The sequence below is a fragment of the Podarcis cretensis genome, assembly GCF_951804945.1.
Source record: "Podarcis cretensis genome assembly, chromosome: 12".
Classification (NCBI taxonomy): domain Eukaryota; kingdom Metazoa; phylum Chordata; class Lepidosauria; order Squamata; family Lacertidae; genus Podarcis; species Podarcis cretensis.
In genome coordinates this window covers 45,775,592-45,792,111 of record NC_137181.1, presented here as the reverse complement: position 1 = coordinate 45,792,111, position 16,520 = coordinate 45,775,592, and the positions used below count along the sequence as shown (strand labels likewise).

General features: G+C 41.8%; 1 long non-coding RNA gene across 8 annotated transcripts in view; it reads left to right on the top strand.

The window, feature by feature from the left end:
* The window catches only part of LOC307199535, a 99,250-nt gene extending 83,415 nt beyond the window's left edge, over positions 1-15,835 (top strand). For 4 of the 8 annotated variants that reach the window (XR_013832006.1, XR_013832007.1, XR_013832008.1 and 1 more), the window contains one exon: positions 15,563-15,835. This is a non-coding gene — a long non-coding RNA (uncharacterized lncRNA). Of the gene's footprint in view, positions 1-6,098; positions 6,248-8,014; positions 8,299-13,322; positions 13,458-15,562 lie in introns of those variants that run through there. The other 4 variants (XR_013832004.1, XR_013832005.1, XR_013832010.1 and 1 more) reach the window with 4 other exon arrangements.
* The last annotated feature ends 685 nt before the right edge of the window (positions 15,836-16,520 follow it).

Sequence of the window (16,520 nt, the reverse complement as noted above, 5' to 3'; positions counted from 1 at the left end):
AGTCTTATTATTCTTATTATTAAAAAGGACATACATTGTTTTGCTGGGCAAGATAACAATCTTAGTGTAGCTGCTGGAGTTGGGCAGTGGTGGACTTTGGGCTCTCAAATGTCAGTGGCACCCTGTGCAACACTAAAATTAGGCACTCCCGCCTCTGGCATTCTGTTTTACACCATTGATTTAGCGCTCCCTGCACCGCTGTGCTCAGTGCAACCACACCAGTTGTACCACCCTAAAACCACCTCTGGAGTGGCAAGTCAACTCAAAGCCAAAAGGAAGCATCAGAAACAGGTATCTAACTCAGATCATATTTCATAAAATAATTGAGGGGAAATGGAGGGGCAGATCTGAAACGTACGTTCCTCAGAGGCTAAGAACCACCACTGCTTGTCACACGGCCCACTAGAAATAGTGGGCCAGTTCTCTGTGGACTCCCATGACTCCAGTCTCACTAGCTAAAAACAGGACGACATGCGGGTGGGTGGGAGAGGAGTAGACTCTTGCAGCATTTCCCCTAAAACCCTGCTAAAGCATGCATCTTGGAACAAACACTCGTAGTGAAATTGGCTCTTACCAGACCTTGTCATCTTTGTGGCAAATGTCAATATTTTAATGTAGTTCACTGAATCCCGTTTTTCTTGCACATAATTTGGTTTACCTTTACTTGGAATTTGGGGCAGCAGTAAGGAAGCACGTATCTGCATGTGCACCTGTATTATTGTGCAGATTACACACAGCTGTGATGCAGAATTATTGCTCTCTTCTTTTACAGCTTGCTGAGCAATACTGATTGTTATATGAGTCCCAGTGGTACTGATAACACTTGATTTTTAAAAATTTTCTTTTGTATGCCTTGAGTGAGCTGACCAGATTCCCATTGACTCCTGATTACGTATGATGTGTATTTATGTAGTGTGAATTGAGTTAATCAATGGCAAGATTTTATCAGTTGCATTTAATGTTCACTAAACTTTCTCAGGGAACAAGGGTGGCACTGTGGTCTAAACCACAGAGCCTAGGGCTTGTCAATCAGAAGGTTGGCGGTTCAAATCCCCGTGACGGGGTGAGCTCTCGTTGTTCAGTCCCAGCTTCTGCTCACCTAGCAGTTCGAAAGCCTGTCAAAGTGCAAGTAGATAAATAGGTACTAGTCCGGCAGGAAGGTAAACGGCGTTTCCATGCGCTGCTCTGGTTCGCCAGAAGCGGCTTAGTCATGCTGGCCACATGACCCGGAAGCTGTCTGCGGACAAACACCAGCTCCCTCTGCCTTTAAAGCGAGATGAGCACAAAACCCCAGAGTCGTCCACGACTGGACCTAACAGTCAGGGATACCTTTGCCTTTACCTAAACTTTCTCGGTGTGGTTTTAATGCACATCATGCTCTGTTTCTGGTCTGCTGCTGCATTATCAGTCAAAAGTTCCCTGGGTGTACTGCTCCTTCACTCCTGCTGCCACGCCATAAGACAAAACATGCCAAAATCAGGCTTGTTGTGTCATCTGAATTTGGACTTGTGATTTGTTTTGGGGAAGAAACCATGAGCCCAGTTTCAGACATAGGACTATCCATACTCTAGCTTGTTTCATCCAGGGTGCAGCAGCAATTTGAGCTGAGGAGGAGTAGAGTGAGAACCTTTCAGTGGCACCAACACACTGTGCATTCACATTAAACCCTAGTTTGTTCTTAAGTAGGTTTGATGAGACACACAGACTAGGCCATCATCTCTGGGCTCCTCCAGACAACCAGTTTATGGAACATTCATTTATTGCACCATGCTTAACACAGAGGTTAGGCTACGTCCCTTGAGCATTCACTCAATTTGTTTGAGAGGAAGTTAGTTATATGACAATGAGCATTTATCTTGATTGGCTTGCAGGGTGTTTATATGTCATCTTATTCCTCATTTGTTCATCCCATACTTTTCAGTGCATGTCCTTGCCACTTTCCTAATTGTGAAAGGTTTTGGGGTTTTTTTAAAGTAGATTTGTCGGGCTGGAGCAGCGTTTCCCTAAGTTGGGTCTACAGCTGTTTTTGGACTACAACTCCCACCATCCCTTGCTAGCAAGACCAGTGGTGAGGAATGATGAGAATTGTAGTCCAAAACCAGCTGGAGACCCAATTTGGGGACACACTGTGCTAGAATGATAAAGTGCTTTGGTCCATTTCGATGGTGCAAACCAAAATTTCTACTTTGAGCTTGAATCTTTCCTGGAAAATAATGACAGTCTGGAGCATGGGTAGGCAAACTAAGGCCTGGGGCCCGGATCCAGCCCAATCGCCTTCTCAATCCGGCCCACGGACGGTCCGGTAATCAGCGTGTTTTTACATGAGTAGAATGTGTCCTTTTATTTAAAATGCATCTCTGGGTTATTTGTGGGGCATAGGAATTTGTTCTTTTTTCCCAAAATATAATCCGCCCCCCCACAAGGTCTGAGGGACAGTGGACCAGCCCCCTGATAAAAAAGTTTGCTGACCCCTGGTCTGGAGGCACCCTTTGAAGTCCTTTTCTTGTCTGGTGCGGACATTTAAATTTCACTGCAATACTGTCTATTCAGAAGTACTGTAAATTGCATTTTGTTTTATGGGTCTCAGCTGCACCAGAAACAGTTTAGTCATGCTGGCCCCATGACCCAGAAAGCTGTCTGTGGACAAACACCTGCTCCCTCGGCCTGAAAAGTGAAATGAGGGCCACACCCCGTAGTCACTTTTGAATGGACTTAGCCATCCAGGGGTCCTTTACCTTTTTTAACCTTAGTCCTACAGGTACAGTGGTACCTCAGGTTAGGTACTTAATTCATTCCAGAGGTCCATACTTAACCTGAAACTGTTCTTAACTTGAAGCACCACTTTAGCTAATGGGGCCTCCCACTGCCACCGCGCCGCCGGAGCCCTGTTCTTATCCTGAAGCAAAGTTCTTAACCTGAAGCACTATTTATGGGTTAGCGGAGTCTGTAACCTGAAGTGTATGTAACCTGAAGTGTATGTAACCCGAGGTACCACTGTATGGGCAAAAAATAAATCCCTTCTCCCCCTTTCCCTTTACACAGACAGGAAGCAACTGACAACAGACAGCAAGGAGACTTTTATAAGAATGCAGAGATCAAACTTTATGAAATCTGCACAAAGACATTCCAAAGGTTTTCCCTCCCCTCCTAGTGATGCCGTAGAAAAAGCTAGATTTAAGGGTATTTATTTGCTCAAAGTGACCCATTTCTCTGCGCCACTGAGGGGACAGAAAGAGCCCTGGAACAGGCTTCTTAATGATATTCTAGAACAGTCTGTCATTTCAGCTTATGTGTCTGCGTGAACAGTCCGGAGACAGCACCTCTGTCGTCTGATTGTACCCAGACACAAGGAGGCTGCTGCACAGGGAACTGATTAATAGATGCAGAAAGATTCAGACCAGTGGTTTGTCCCTTGATTTAGTTAGTAATTTCTCTGAACAATGAAGAGGCAGAAAGGCCATTGACTTTTTTTTTTATTTTTTTAAGATACCAGCCAGACTCGCTATTAGGGTTCTGCAAGTATTTTCTCCAACAAAGATGGCCCAAATCTAGTTGTCTTTAGCATATGCTTTGGAAACAATGGCATTAAAAAAAAAATCCATGCATTTTCCGAAGGGAACAAGTATTGCTGCTCAAAGGATGTTTCCTATGTTCATCCATGTGCAGATTGTGCAAAATAAATTGATAATGTTTTGTGTGGGTGGCCATTTTAAAATCTTCTAGTCTTTCATTTAAGAATAATGGTGAAAATTCATGTTCTGAATATTTGCATTTTATAGCTTATGCAAGCATATAATGGTTTCGTACTGTTGGGTGATTGGCTAATATTATTCAGTTAAAAATCCATTTTCATAAAAATCCTAAGTGTATTATATGCTGAAGTAAGTTGAATATAGGCTTGATCAGTGTTTTTTTCTGGGGGAGTGCAGGGGTACGCATATCCCTAAGCATTTTGTGAATCTTTGTACTTTTATCCATTTACTGTATTTATTTTTCTCAATTTGAACTATAAAATGGTGATTTTCTTGAGTCAAAATGAAAGTACCCCTAAACATTTTTAATGAAAAAAAAAGCACTGGGCTTGAATAAAACAACAACTAAAAACTATATATTAACATTTTAAAGCTGTTTGAATATTACCATCCTCAATATAGCATACTTCACTTTCCCAAAGTAGCAATATGATCAAAAGAAAACATAATTTGTGTTGAAGTATCTGATATGATGGAAATATCGGACTATAACTTTCTAATATATGAGCACTGTTGATTTTAATTCAGGCTAATGTGTGTTCAGCTGATTGTGTGAAAGCCATGAATTGTTGCCTTTCATAGTACATAGCCAGATGAGCTTTTCAGAAGACACTGCATAGGTCAGTACTGGAGTTACAGTAACATCCAAAAATCTAATGGAAACTCAGCATTCCTAAGACAGCATGGAAGAAAGTCTAGAGAAAGCCCATTGTGAGAATCAGCCCTTTAGCACCAAACGTTAGCACCAAGCTTTCAAAATTGACTGCCAACCCCCCCCCCAAAAAAAAAACACCCTGGAAATTTTGGGATGAGGAGTTACTATACCAAATCAAATTCCAGTGTATTATGTTAGTAGTTAAGTGTCCCAAAACAAAAGTCGTGTTAGAAGAAGGGAACTTAATTCGCTTCCCTGGATCAGCTTTTGCTTGTAAAAGTTTCCACCTTGGGGGGTGGGTTTAAAAAAAAATGTGCCCCAAGTGTGCAGGGATCTATAAAAAAAAAGCATTTTGGGTTTTCAGAAAGAAAATTATGATTGGGCACTTACACCTGCTTCTTTGGATCACTTTTGTTGGAAAAACTTTGCTCCAACAAATTGCAAGAGGTAAATAGAAAAAATAAAAGAAAAAACCACCCTCCCAAATAAAATAATTTGGTTGGAATTTGGGGGGATGCTTGCTGCCCAATATGCTTTTGGTATACAGAAAGAAAACCTAAAAATAATAAGTGGCTGAAATTTGGGGAGGTTATTTGCGACCAGGCACATTATGATATCAAATAGACTTACAGTGCAGTCTTTTTCTGTGTGAATTCTGCAGTGAAAAGTGCACTCAAGAGTTGATTTGTGGGGAAGAGACTGCAGTAGCAGTCCTGTGCCCAGGGAGTAAGCTCCATTGAGCTCTATTGGACTTACTTCTGAGTAGACATTTATAGAGTTGCATTGTGAGAGTCTGATCTCTATATTCTGATGAGTTAAAACAGTTTTGAGTCTTTCTGCCGTTTAATTCACGGAGGAGGGGATCACTGAATTCATTTCAGCATTAAGCATTTATTGTAACTCTCTTGTGAATCGAACAGCATAGTGCCATTTCAAAAGAAGGATTGTATATTCATAAATATATGCATAGCCTGAAGCGGCTCATGAACAGTTGTACATCCTGTAATTCTTGAATACGATTGTCCAAGTATTCCCTTCATATTTGTAAAATTGTTCAACTTTACCCTAATAATCGACATCTTGTCCACTTTCTTTACTGCCACCAAGTATCATAAGGAAAGAACATTAACAGAAAGCAAAACAAGCCACATTTTCTACAAGGTTCCCTTTTCTTTCTCTTAATTTTCAGGCATTTCCCCCACAAATGGCAAATTTTAAATATTTGTACAGCATAATAATCCTTGCACAAAACTGGGTTTGATTCCTTACAGATTTGAAAAGCAAATGTTTTATCTACAGGCTCTTCTATTCGTGGATGTTTACAGTAATTCAGATTATTTGGTTTGAAATTTAGTAGCACAAGGCAAAAACAAATCAAGAACTTTCCAGCTCAAAACCCTATTGCATGTCATTTGCAGAGTATATCAAGGCAAAACCTTTAACCTTTCTGTGATCAGTTTATCTCCATTGGCATACCTAGAAATAATCCCAACTTCCCATATGAGAACTAGAAGCTTAATTTTTTTTATTAAATGACAACTCCAGCAATGAATCAGCTGACACAATGGCATATTCCTGTTTTGTATGTCTATAGTATAGATTGCCTACATGCGTGTTTCATATCCAGATCAGAAATGATTATTATTCTCACTGCTTATATCTTTCCCTCGATTCCCTTTTTCCTCTCGAAGGCTGCAGACAAATATAGCAAGCAATCGATCCAGAGATGTTCTGCCTTTACGAGATTAATTACAAACACAGGGATGCTGTGTCTAGCCTACATATATGATTGATCTTGCAGGAGGAAATGCAGGAGGAAACTAATGCTTCATTTTATCCAGTAAGCAAAGTTCAAAGATGTTTACATTCTGCTAGGTAAGCACAGCTGTCTAAAGACGCAAAGACGAATGGACTGTTCTGTCAGCACAAGTTCTCACCAAGGTAGCGTGGCAAACCCTCTCCGTGGACCTCTGCCCAGCCACAAGGCTATAGGGCGAGAACTGCTAATTTAGCAAATAGCTTAATTATTCCTCATTATAATTAGCAGAGAGTGCATGCAAAACCAATATGGCTGGCTGGCAGGCAAATGCAACGTATTTTATGACGGCCATTTAGACGCAGGGCGACAAGGAGGAGGAGGACTTGATCTGACAGCTTGAGGCGGTTGTCACTTTGTGGAGCCTCTACGTAAGTTTCCTTATATCAGACTCCCTTGGCGCCCGAAGAATGGTGCATTGATCCGCTGTCTGAAACTAGCCGTCTGTGGCTGAGAAGCAGCAGACAAAGGCAGAACTCATTTTCTCCTTTTATACCAGGCAGTAAATACCAATGATTCAATGGGTGCATGGATGGGCTTGGTCAGTTCATGGCATTGCTCTTTCAGGTAGTGAAAGAATGCAAGAGAAAATGCCCGTTTTAACCTTTCTCCACCCCCTCTGGTATTTTATAGTACAGAAATGACAAGTGGGACCTGAAACTCTTGCAGAGTGTGCTTCCTTCTAAACAGAGCACTCATTTTCTAGCCAACTGTTCCCTTCCCATTTTCTTTTCTTTTCCAGCTATCACTCTCCATTCTGGGACTGCTGAACATGCTCAGTCCTGATTAGGCTATTTTGGGAGGAGTCTTCCCACGCCGGTTAGATTTGTTGCATTTCTGCAGCCCTTGTAAATTATCACAAGCATTCTGGTATTTCCCTCTTGTTTCTCAGTGGCCCTGTTTGGGCCACAATCCTTGTGGGTGGTGGCACTCATCCCCTGTGTTTCCTCTTAGGAAAGAGAATACGGATATTTTGAATGATTTGTACCCTGAATAATAGCAACAACTGTTACTATTATTCCACTGTAAGTTGCTTTAGCAAAAATCTCTATATATTTTCAGTAATTCGGTGGAAAATCTTGACTCAGATAATAGAATGAAGGACACCCAGATTCCAACATACTTCAAGGAAGTTGTGTCTACAATAGTCATTAGCCATTGTGGCTAAGAACAGAAGATCTTAAGTTTAGAGGCTACCAGGGGTCAGCAAACTTTTTCAGCAGGGGGCCGGTCCACTGTCCCTCAGACCTTGTGGAGGGCCGGACTATATTTTGAAGGGGGGGAAATGAACAAATTCCTATCCCCCACAAATAACCCAGAGATGCATTTTATATAAAAGGACACATTCTACTCATGTAAAAACACGCTGATTCCCGGGCTGTCTGCGGGCCGGATTTAGAAAGCGTTTGGGCCAGATCCGGCCCCCAGGCCTAAGTTTGCCTACCCATGGGCTAGACTGTGCCTAACCCGTCCTGTTTACAAGCTTCCTAGAAGCAACTGACTGTGGGAGTCAAGAGTGCTGGTCTTCACAGAGATCCTTCAGATCCATCAAGCCAATGCTTAAGTTGTTGCATGATTCACATTGCAGTTGGATGCTAAATTCCGAGGTGATTTTTTTAAATAATTCTGCATCCCAATTAAGAATATGTTGGACAAGGGGTGTTTTCACAGCATTTGATGTGCAGTTGTTCACTCACTTATTCACTTGCCTTTGTTCACTCACTTGTATAGAGCATCCACAGGTTGCTGTCATACAATCATTGCAATCCTGCTTCTTCCGTCTTTTCTCAGAGCATGGAAAAATCTGCAGAAACCACTCCCCCCCCTCATGTCCCCAGCAACTGGCATTCAGAGGCATGACTGCCTTTGATACTGCAGGTAATCTAGCCATCTTGAGTAGGAACCAGTGATCAGAGGGTGTACAATTTGCATTAAGCAAACAAAGCAGGGGTGGGTGGTGAGCTTAGAAATGGCTGATCCTCACAGAGAGAATGTGAAGATTGATGAGATATGGAAATAGGGCTCTACATTCTGACTCGTAGGAACTGAGCAGGATAATAATTGACAATAGGCTGCATCAAAAACTTTACTGAACAAGTCACCCACTTGTTACTAAAATTCCTCAAAATATTATTATTATTATTATTATTATTATTAAAAAAATAGGGGATAGGAAAGAAAATAGGCATCATCAAAGCCCAAAATAGATCAGTATTTCTTAGTCTGTCAATATAAACCTCCACAAAGAATATCCAACCGTATAAAAGTGGGGAAGAGAATAGTACTTCCGCTGTTAAACAAATTAAAACCTTTCTATGCCTCTGTTCTGCCAGTTTAAATTATCGGCTGAGTTAAAAAAAAAAAATGAGGATATTTAAAGGAGGTATATTTCTTAACAAGATGAAATAATGTGAAATTCATTGCCTGGATTTGAGAGAGAGTGCTATCAGCTGCAGTATCCTGTGCCAACATCCTGCCATAGGGGAGGTAACATGCCATTTACAGTTCACAGTTTCAACTGCAATTTATGAACCATTCAATCAATCCAGTTTTTCTGCACTAGTTTACACCCAGGATAAGGTAACATTATGAAAATGTAGCTTGGTGTGTGTGTGTGTGTGTGAGTGTGTGTGTACACAACACTACTATTGTGCCTGGAAAACCTGACTTATTTATTATTATTTAAGTATAATTTAAATATACAGGCAGTTTATTAGTCCATGACATAAGGTCACACTGGAGAAGGAGGAAGAGGCACTTCCTCTGTTTAGTGTTTCGCATTCAGAAATGGTTGGTGTGGCAACTAGCATCTGAACACCAATGTTTTTATGTGTTCATTTGCACCTTTTCTATACTGCGAAAGGTACTCTGGACGATTCTCAAAGGAAAGTTAAATCCATAAAAAAGGCATAGACGTAAAATCTTAAGAACAGTTAAAAGAGCATCAGAATAAAGCCAGCAATAAAAAAAAGAAACACTAGTGTGAAGAACGCTAAAAGCACCAGAAAGCTGAATAAAGGTAAAGGTAAAAGACCCCTGACAGTTAAGTCCAGTCGCGAACGACTCTGGGGTTGCGGCGCTCATCTCGCTTTACAGGCCGAGGGAGCCAGCGTATGTCCGCAGACAGTTTTTCTGGGTCATGTGGCCAGCATGACTGAGCAGCGCACGGAAATGTCGTTTACCTTCCCACCAGAGTGGTACCTATTTATCAACTTGCACTTTGAGGTGCTTTTGAAGTGCTAGGTTGGCAGGAGCTGGCACAGAGCAATGGTAGCTCACCCCGTCGTAGGGATTTGAACTGCCAACCTTCCAATCGGCAAGCCCTAGGCTCAGTGGTTTAGACCACAGCACCACCCGTGTCCCTGAAAGCTGAATAGACTGGGAAAATAAAAATGTCTTAATCTGGCGGTGAAAATGTCACAATGTGGGGGCCAGCTAGCCTTCTTGAAGAGGGCATTCTGCAGATGGGGCCCGCTCCCTCATGGCTGCACCCACTCCTTTGGTGGGGGCACACAGAGAAGGGCCTTTGCAGGTAAGTTGACAGTCCAGGCAGATCATGGGTGAAGCCAGGATTTATTGGGGGGGGGGGGAGTAGGAGACCCACCTATCCTGTTCCAAAACTGAGCTACCTGCGACCCAGTTGGTCAGTTTGTGGAAGCCATGCCTGCTGATCAGCTGGTTGCCAGTTGCACTGCTAGAATGCGCCAGATCCAAGTGACCTCAGTGAGCATTTCAATTACAAATACTCTGATTATTTTTACTTATAGTTAAGTATGTTTATTTATTTACTTGATTTAGGGGGGCAGCTGCCCCCCTGCCCACTTCCATGCAGCGGATCTATACAGGGTGATTCATAATGAAGTATACCGTTTCCATTTATAGTGAATGGAAACTGTATACTTCATTATGAATCACCCTGTCCTTTTAGTTGTGGCCGTGGTTGAAGATTTGTGCAGTTTGTTCAGGAAACTGGATGGAGATATGGCACAGAACCCGGATATTCTGTATCTTTGCTTCTTTCTTTACACATGTAAATTTTGCCTGGAAAGAATAACATTCCTGTGTTGCTCGTTTCCTCTGCTAATAATTAATGGTAATGAGTCCACTAAATGGTAAACAAGACAACAAAAGGACTGTTAATGAGACCGTCTTTACATGTTTGTTTTTAATCTGTTTCTAAGATAATGGGCCATGAATGTGCCGCGACTTGACCGTTTGTATTGTGTGGAGAATGCACTGAAAAAGATTGAACAGATATATATATATATATATATATATATATATATATAAACACACTTCTACTTAGTATGTTGGAGCTGACTGGATAAGGTGGGGTGTCTGAAAGAGTTTGGAGGCCTATTTAATTAAGTATCTTGACATTCTGTGTCTGAAGGACATTGGCAGATGTTCAAGTACAATGTTTGGCTCTTAAACCACTTAATTCAAGCTACGTAGGAAAAAGAGATCTTGCCAAAAACCTTCCATGAGATTTTTAACGACTGTTGGATTGACCAGACAGGGCCACAAAGCTCATAAAACAGGATTAGCAAAATTGCATTGTTGGATATTATACACTGTGTGACATACACTGTAGCTAAGAAATTTGGCAGGATTAACCTGTGGAGGATAAAGATATCACAGACAAGAGGGGCCAGAATTAAATGGCCACTGTTACCAAAGAAATAAAGTATTTGTGTGCATACGAATAAGGCTGATAACTTTTCTGCTCTGTTTTGGTAAATGGCTGTTCCTTATAAAATAGTAAGGATATATTTGTACCAGCAGTACGCTGTATTTTGGGTCAAGTGGGGGTACTCTGAGTATGCCTCTTATACACGCGTATTATCAGGCAGGAAAATTAAAAGGAGCTGCAGCAAAAATGACTAGGATGAGAGATACTTGACCAAACAAATGTGACAGACATTGCTCAAAGGGTAGTACATATTTCATGAGGCACTAAGGTTTTTTTTGGGGGGGGGGAAATAAAAGGGTAGGTTAATTGTGACATTTGGCTTGGGGAGGAATTACTTGTTTACTTAGGCTAAAAAAAAATGCTGCTCAAATTGTAAGGCTAACGGGGACCGATGCAAATCACTCTTCACTCACTGTACGGACTGTCATGATGAATTTTTGGTGAAAAGCCTCATCTATTCCAAAGACTGGCCACAGTTAGGTTGCTTGGATACAGCATACTACCTAGGGTGGTGAATATATTTATGTTTTAGACGAGGCAGGGAGAAATTAATTTTAATTTTCAAGGAATTTTGCCTTTGGCACCTTTTTCTACCTCTCGAAATCCAGAGTGAACTATTAGTGCAGAACTGAGCCTTATTTGGGTAATGAAGTTGCTGGTTATGATTATCTATCTATACAAATTCAAGATAAATTTATCATATACCTAGCTGCCTGTTATGCTGCCTTCCTCCGGTTTCAGTTAGACTCTTTGTTTGCTTTGGAAGAAAGAGAGAGAGAATTGCAATTGAATCAAATCCAGACAATTGTGTCCAAACCACCCATTTGTCTCAAACCAATCTAGGTAACCAGTACCAAGCTTGTACAGTGGTACCTCGGTTTTCAAATGTCTCGGAAGTCGAACGTTTCGGTTTTCGAATGCCAAAAACTCGGAAGTAACTGCTTCAGTTTCCAAACGTTTCAAAAGTCGAGCGGTCTTCCAGAGTGGATTGTGTTCGAAAACTGAAGTACCACTGTACATGCTTTAGCGTCCCTTACACTTCCCATCTGACAGCAGCAAATCTGGAATGTGTCACTAACCGCGTTTAGATGTCTTGCTAAAAATCATTTAGTATGATGTGAAGGAGCCTAGGTAAACTCACACACTGCAACCCTCCATCTGTGCACTTTCAATTTTACTTGTTTCACAACTAATGTTAGCATTAACTTCAGTCCTTGAGGCTGCATTGAGGAGGCCAAGAATTGCCTGGGTCATTTGTGTCACCCACAACCAATGTTGATGAACTTGTGGCCTTCCAGTTGTTGCTGGATCACAGCTTGAATCAACCCCTGACCTGGTTGGAGTCCAGCAACATCTGGAGACCACAGGTTCTCCAATCCACATGCTAAACTATGGTCACCAACATGGCAAGTGCCAGGGTGCCTGGCAGTACCCTCTGGCACTTCTGAAGGATCTCAATAAATATCCCCTCAAACATCAACAGTGCACGAGAGGGTGCTTGCTCTTCCTGCTCAGCTCCTGTTTGCACTGGCTTAATCTCTGCTACACCGAAAACATCCCCTTAAAACATGCCCACATTTCACTGGATGACTCCCAGCCTCCCTTCCATTCAGAACAGAATGGAGTAAGCACAGCCATGGATAATATAGGCAACCTTTTTCCATTTATTGTGGAGTGGGGATGGGGGAGCCTGCCCACACCATCCTATAGTCCTGTATTTTTTTTTCTACTCGTTTGTGGCAGCCATTTTGAGTTATGACACACACATACCCCATAGCAGCTATTTTATGACTTGTGCCCACTGTATTTCTGCAAATGTGCCCATATTGCAAAAAGCTTGGCGACCTATGATTTAGCTTGACGTCTCAACAAGGCGGCTTAGTGGACAGGAAATTGAAACTCCTTGAAAAATGGATCTGTTTGATTTGGAAGTTTGCAAATCCATGTCTTTTGTCTTCACACTCTGCATACTCCCCCCCCCCTTAATTCTTCCATCACAAGGAAGGAGGAGCAGGTAAATTTGAGCGATATTTTAACCACAGGATCTCCCATTCAGAAGTTTCCCTTTTTCCACCATGAAGAGGATGGGAAGACCTGCACATGCTCACTCTCTTCTGAAGCAGAATCCCTTTAGGTGGGAGAAATGTCCAAACAGGCCCCAGCCAATTCATAGGCTTGCAACTCTCAAACCATCTAACAATTTAATTGTAATTTGTCGTGGTGAACGATACCCCGTCACCTATTCTCTGGTTTTCATTTTCTGGAGCGATCGTGGCTACAAATGCCATCCATATGCTCTGGAATTCATCTGCCAGAAGTTTATTAGTGCTATTAATATTTCATGCAAATAGAGTCGCCTTCTTTGGTAACAGCCTATTAATTCAGTCGTCTTTCTATCTTCTGCAGATTAATCCTGCCAAACTTCTTTGGTGCAGTCAATCTTGTGCAGTGTCGAAAAGCCAACAAAAAAAATAGCCGGTACCACACAAGCAACTCAGAAGCAGCCATTTCCTTTCAATGACTGTTCTAGCCAATGCACATGTAAATTTGTTTTCCAAATCATTTCTTTTTCTGGGTGAGAGCAAAATACTAGTAAAATAAAATGTGCTATTTTTTTTCAGGGTTACTTGATTTTCTAGGAAGCATTTTCTTAACAAATGACTTTTCTCTCAAGAAAAAAGCATCGCAAATAAAACTGCAAACAAAACACACACAGTTAAATTCAGGCTACAATCCTTTGTCCACTTACCTGGGAGTAAGCTAGTGGGACTTACTTCCTACCATACTTATACAGTGGTACCTCAGGTTAAGTACTTAATTTGTTCCGGAGGTCCGTTCTTAACCTGAAACTGTTCTTAACCTGAAGCACCACTTTAGCTAATGGGGCCTCCTGCTGTTGCCGCGCTGCCAAAGCCCGATTTCTGTTCTTATCCTGAAGCAAAGTTCTTAACCTGAAGCACTATTTCTGGGTTAGCGGAGTGTGTAACCTGAAGCGTATGTAACCCGAGGTACCACTGTACAGGATTGCATTATCCTTTTGCTTCCCCAGTTGCAGCCATTTCATTTTACAGTATATAAAGTCAGCAGGCCAGACATAACATACATTTGTCCTTTTAACCAAAACCCGCAGATTTGCATTTTTAAAAAAGTATGGACATAAGATTGGAGGTGGGGTGGAGTCAGAGAAAGTGGGAATTGATTTTCTGTGGTTTATATACTCCTCAGCTTTGGAAATGCAGCTTTGCTCCACCGGTGTAAAAATAAGCTCAAGAGCTCCCTTGCATTGTCAGCTAACTCAGTGCAGCCAAATTTCTGATTACTTTTTTTATATGAGCAATAATGTGCATGCCAATGGGGGTGTTTGCTATTCATTCCTTACTTCATTAGCAGGGTTGGGTTTTATCATTCAGCAGCATTTAGGCAACAGGTGGACGGCTCTGTTAGCGCTGTCCGTATCTCAGCCTCAAAAACCTGGCCAGCGTAATTGTCAATTATAAATATGCAAATTTGGCACGCTCAATTTGCATGTTTCATTGGTGAGCTTTCCAAGAGGACGTTGAAGTAGCCCAAGTCTTGTCTTCATTACAGCACTAGCACACTCTGCAAGGCCTCTGGTCTCCCAGCTCACCCAGCCCCACCCCAGCTCACTCATATAAAAAGAAACACAGCCTTTATCACACTCATTCACATTCCCTCTCCACCATCTCAGCGTGAGCTTCTTTAAATGTCCCATCATGCCTCCCACCTTCCCCAGCTGACTAGTGCTGTGTATTCAGGTCTTGGATTGTCCATGTGGGTGCTAGAGGGAATGGGGTGGTTTCAGTGGCGTAGCGTGGGTTGTCAGCACCCGGGGCAAGGCAAGTAATTTGCGCCCCCTAACCCGTGGATTTGCGCCCCCTAACCCCCAGATGTTGCGCCCGGTGCAGCCGGCCCCCCCTGCACCCCCCACGCTACGCCACCGGGTGGTTTCCCACTTTAGATGAACACTCTTTAGTGAGTTGGAATTCTGAAAACCCCAGGGTTTTTACAGTGTTTCTGCACTGAACAGACCCCCCCTCACCCAAAAAAAAGATATTTGCCTTATAGCATCAGTGATCCTCAGAATACCCAAGAGAATTTAACACCGATTAGTGTGATAAATGCATCTTAACCAGCTTGTTACACTCAAAATCAGAGTGGTTAAATTTAGCAAAAGGAGTGGATCTTCCCCAACACTTTGCTGCACTCATATGAAGTGAGGATGTCAATCTGTGCAGGTGATTGTGAATGTTAAAATAGAGGGTGGTACACACTTATTCTGGAACAATTGTTTATACTGATGCGACACTGGTAATCTTACGCATATATTTTTTATGCGTTCCTTACATGCATTTGAGCATTTTGCACATGATATCTTTGGAATATCCTTCAAACTACTTGGTATGGTAGGCCAGAAAATCAGACACCAAATAAACAATGCAAAGGCAGCCTCATATAATTAGTTTGGCTTCACTAAATTTGTTTTAGGGGAAGATTATTAACACTGCATCAAGCGAGTGGTCTTATTTGGGGAAATTTTCTATAGTTTATAATACTTAAAAGGAGATAGTGGGAAAGCTAGCTGGCTCTTGTTAACATCTGACATATCTTTGACTTCTGCTTTGTAGGTGTGGGCAGGAAGGAAGATAACCAACGAGCCCTAAGTCCTAGAGCACAAAGAAGAGAGATCTAAAACATATGGCTCGGTGCAGCAGCTGGTGTTGTGAATCAGGCCGTTGCCAAAAAGAGAACGGCTACTTCACAACACCAGGGTTGCCCCTTGCCACAGTCAACTTTCTCAACAGGAAAACTCCTTTCTTCAGGACAGGAAAGCTGGATGGACCCATTTTCATTGTGTATGTTTTATAACAAGGAAATAACAACTGGTTGCTGTTAATTTATATTACTGTAAAAGGATTTGTTTTTACTTAAACGTGCTCCCTAATCTGTACAGGTTCTGAATGATGTAATACCAGGGCTGACATACGTCCAGAATTTTCTGGACATAGCTGAGATTCGCCTGTCAAAAATGGCCTCTGGGCGGAATTTTTTAAAAGCGGCAAAAATGTCCAGGAAAAGTGTTGGTTTGGGGCGATTTTCATTTTAAAAAATAGGTAAAAGACTTCTTTTTTTGGAGATTTTGCAAAAAAAAACCACAACAACAACTTTTGTGTCCCGATTTTCACTTTTTGAAAAAAGTTTTAATCATGGAGTCAGATTAAAGCATCATTACTGTTACCAGGCAATATGAACTTCCCTTTGGACACCAATTCTCAATCCTCTTCTACTGAAAAAATAATAATACAGGTGTTTTGAATTTAAATGTTATTTGGATATGAGCAGACCCCCTTTCAAGTAGACCAGGGGTGGCCACCCTGTAACTATCCAAATATTGTTGGACTAAAACTCCCATCAGCCACTATGGTCAGTGGCAAGGGATGATGGGAGTTGGAGGCCCACAAATTAGCCAAGCTTTGTTCAAGAAAAGCCAAACTTTTGCAAAATAAAGCTAACTGTACTCATTTGTAATTTGCCTTTCGCTTCTAAGAGTAGAGCCAATTGTGATAACATTTGGAAACATTATTT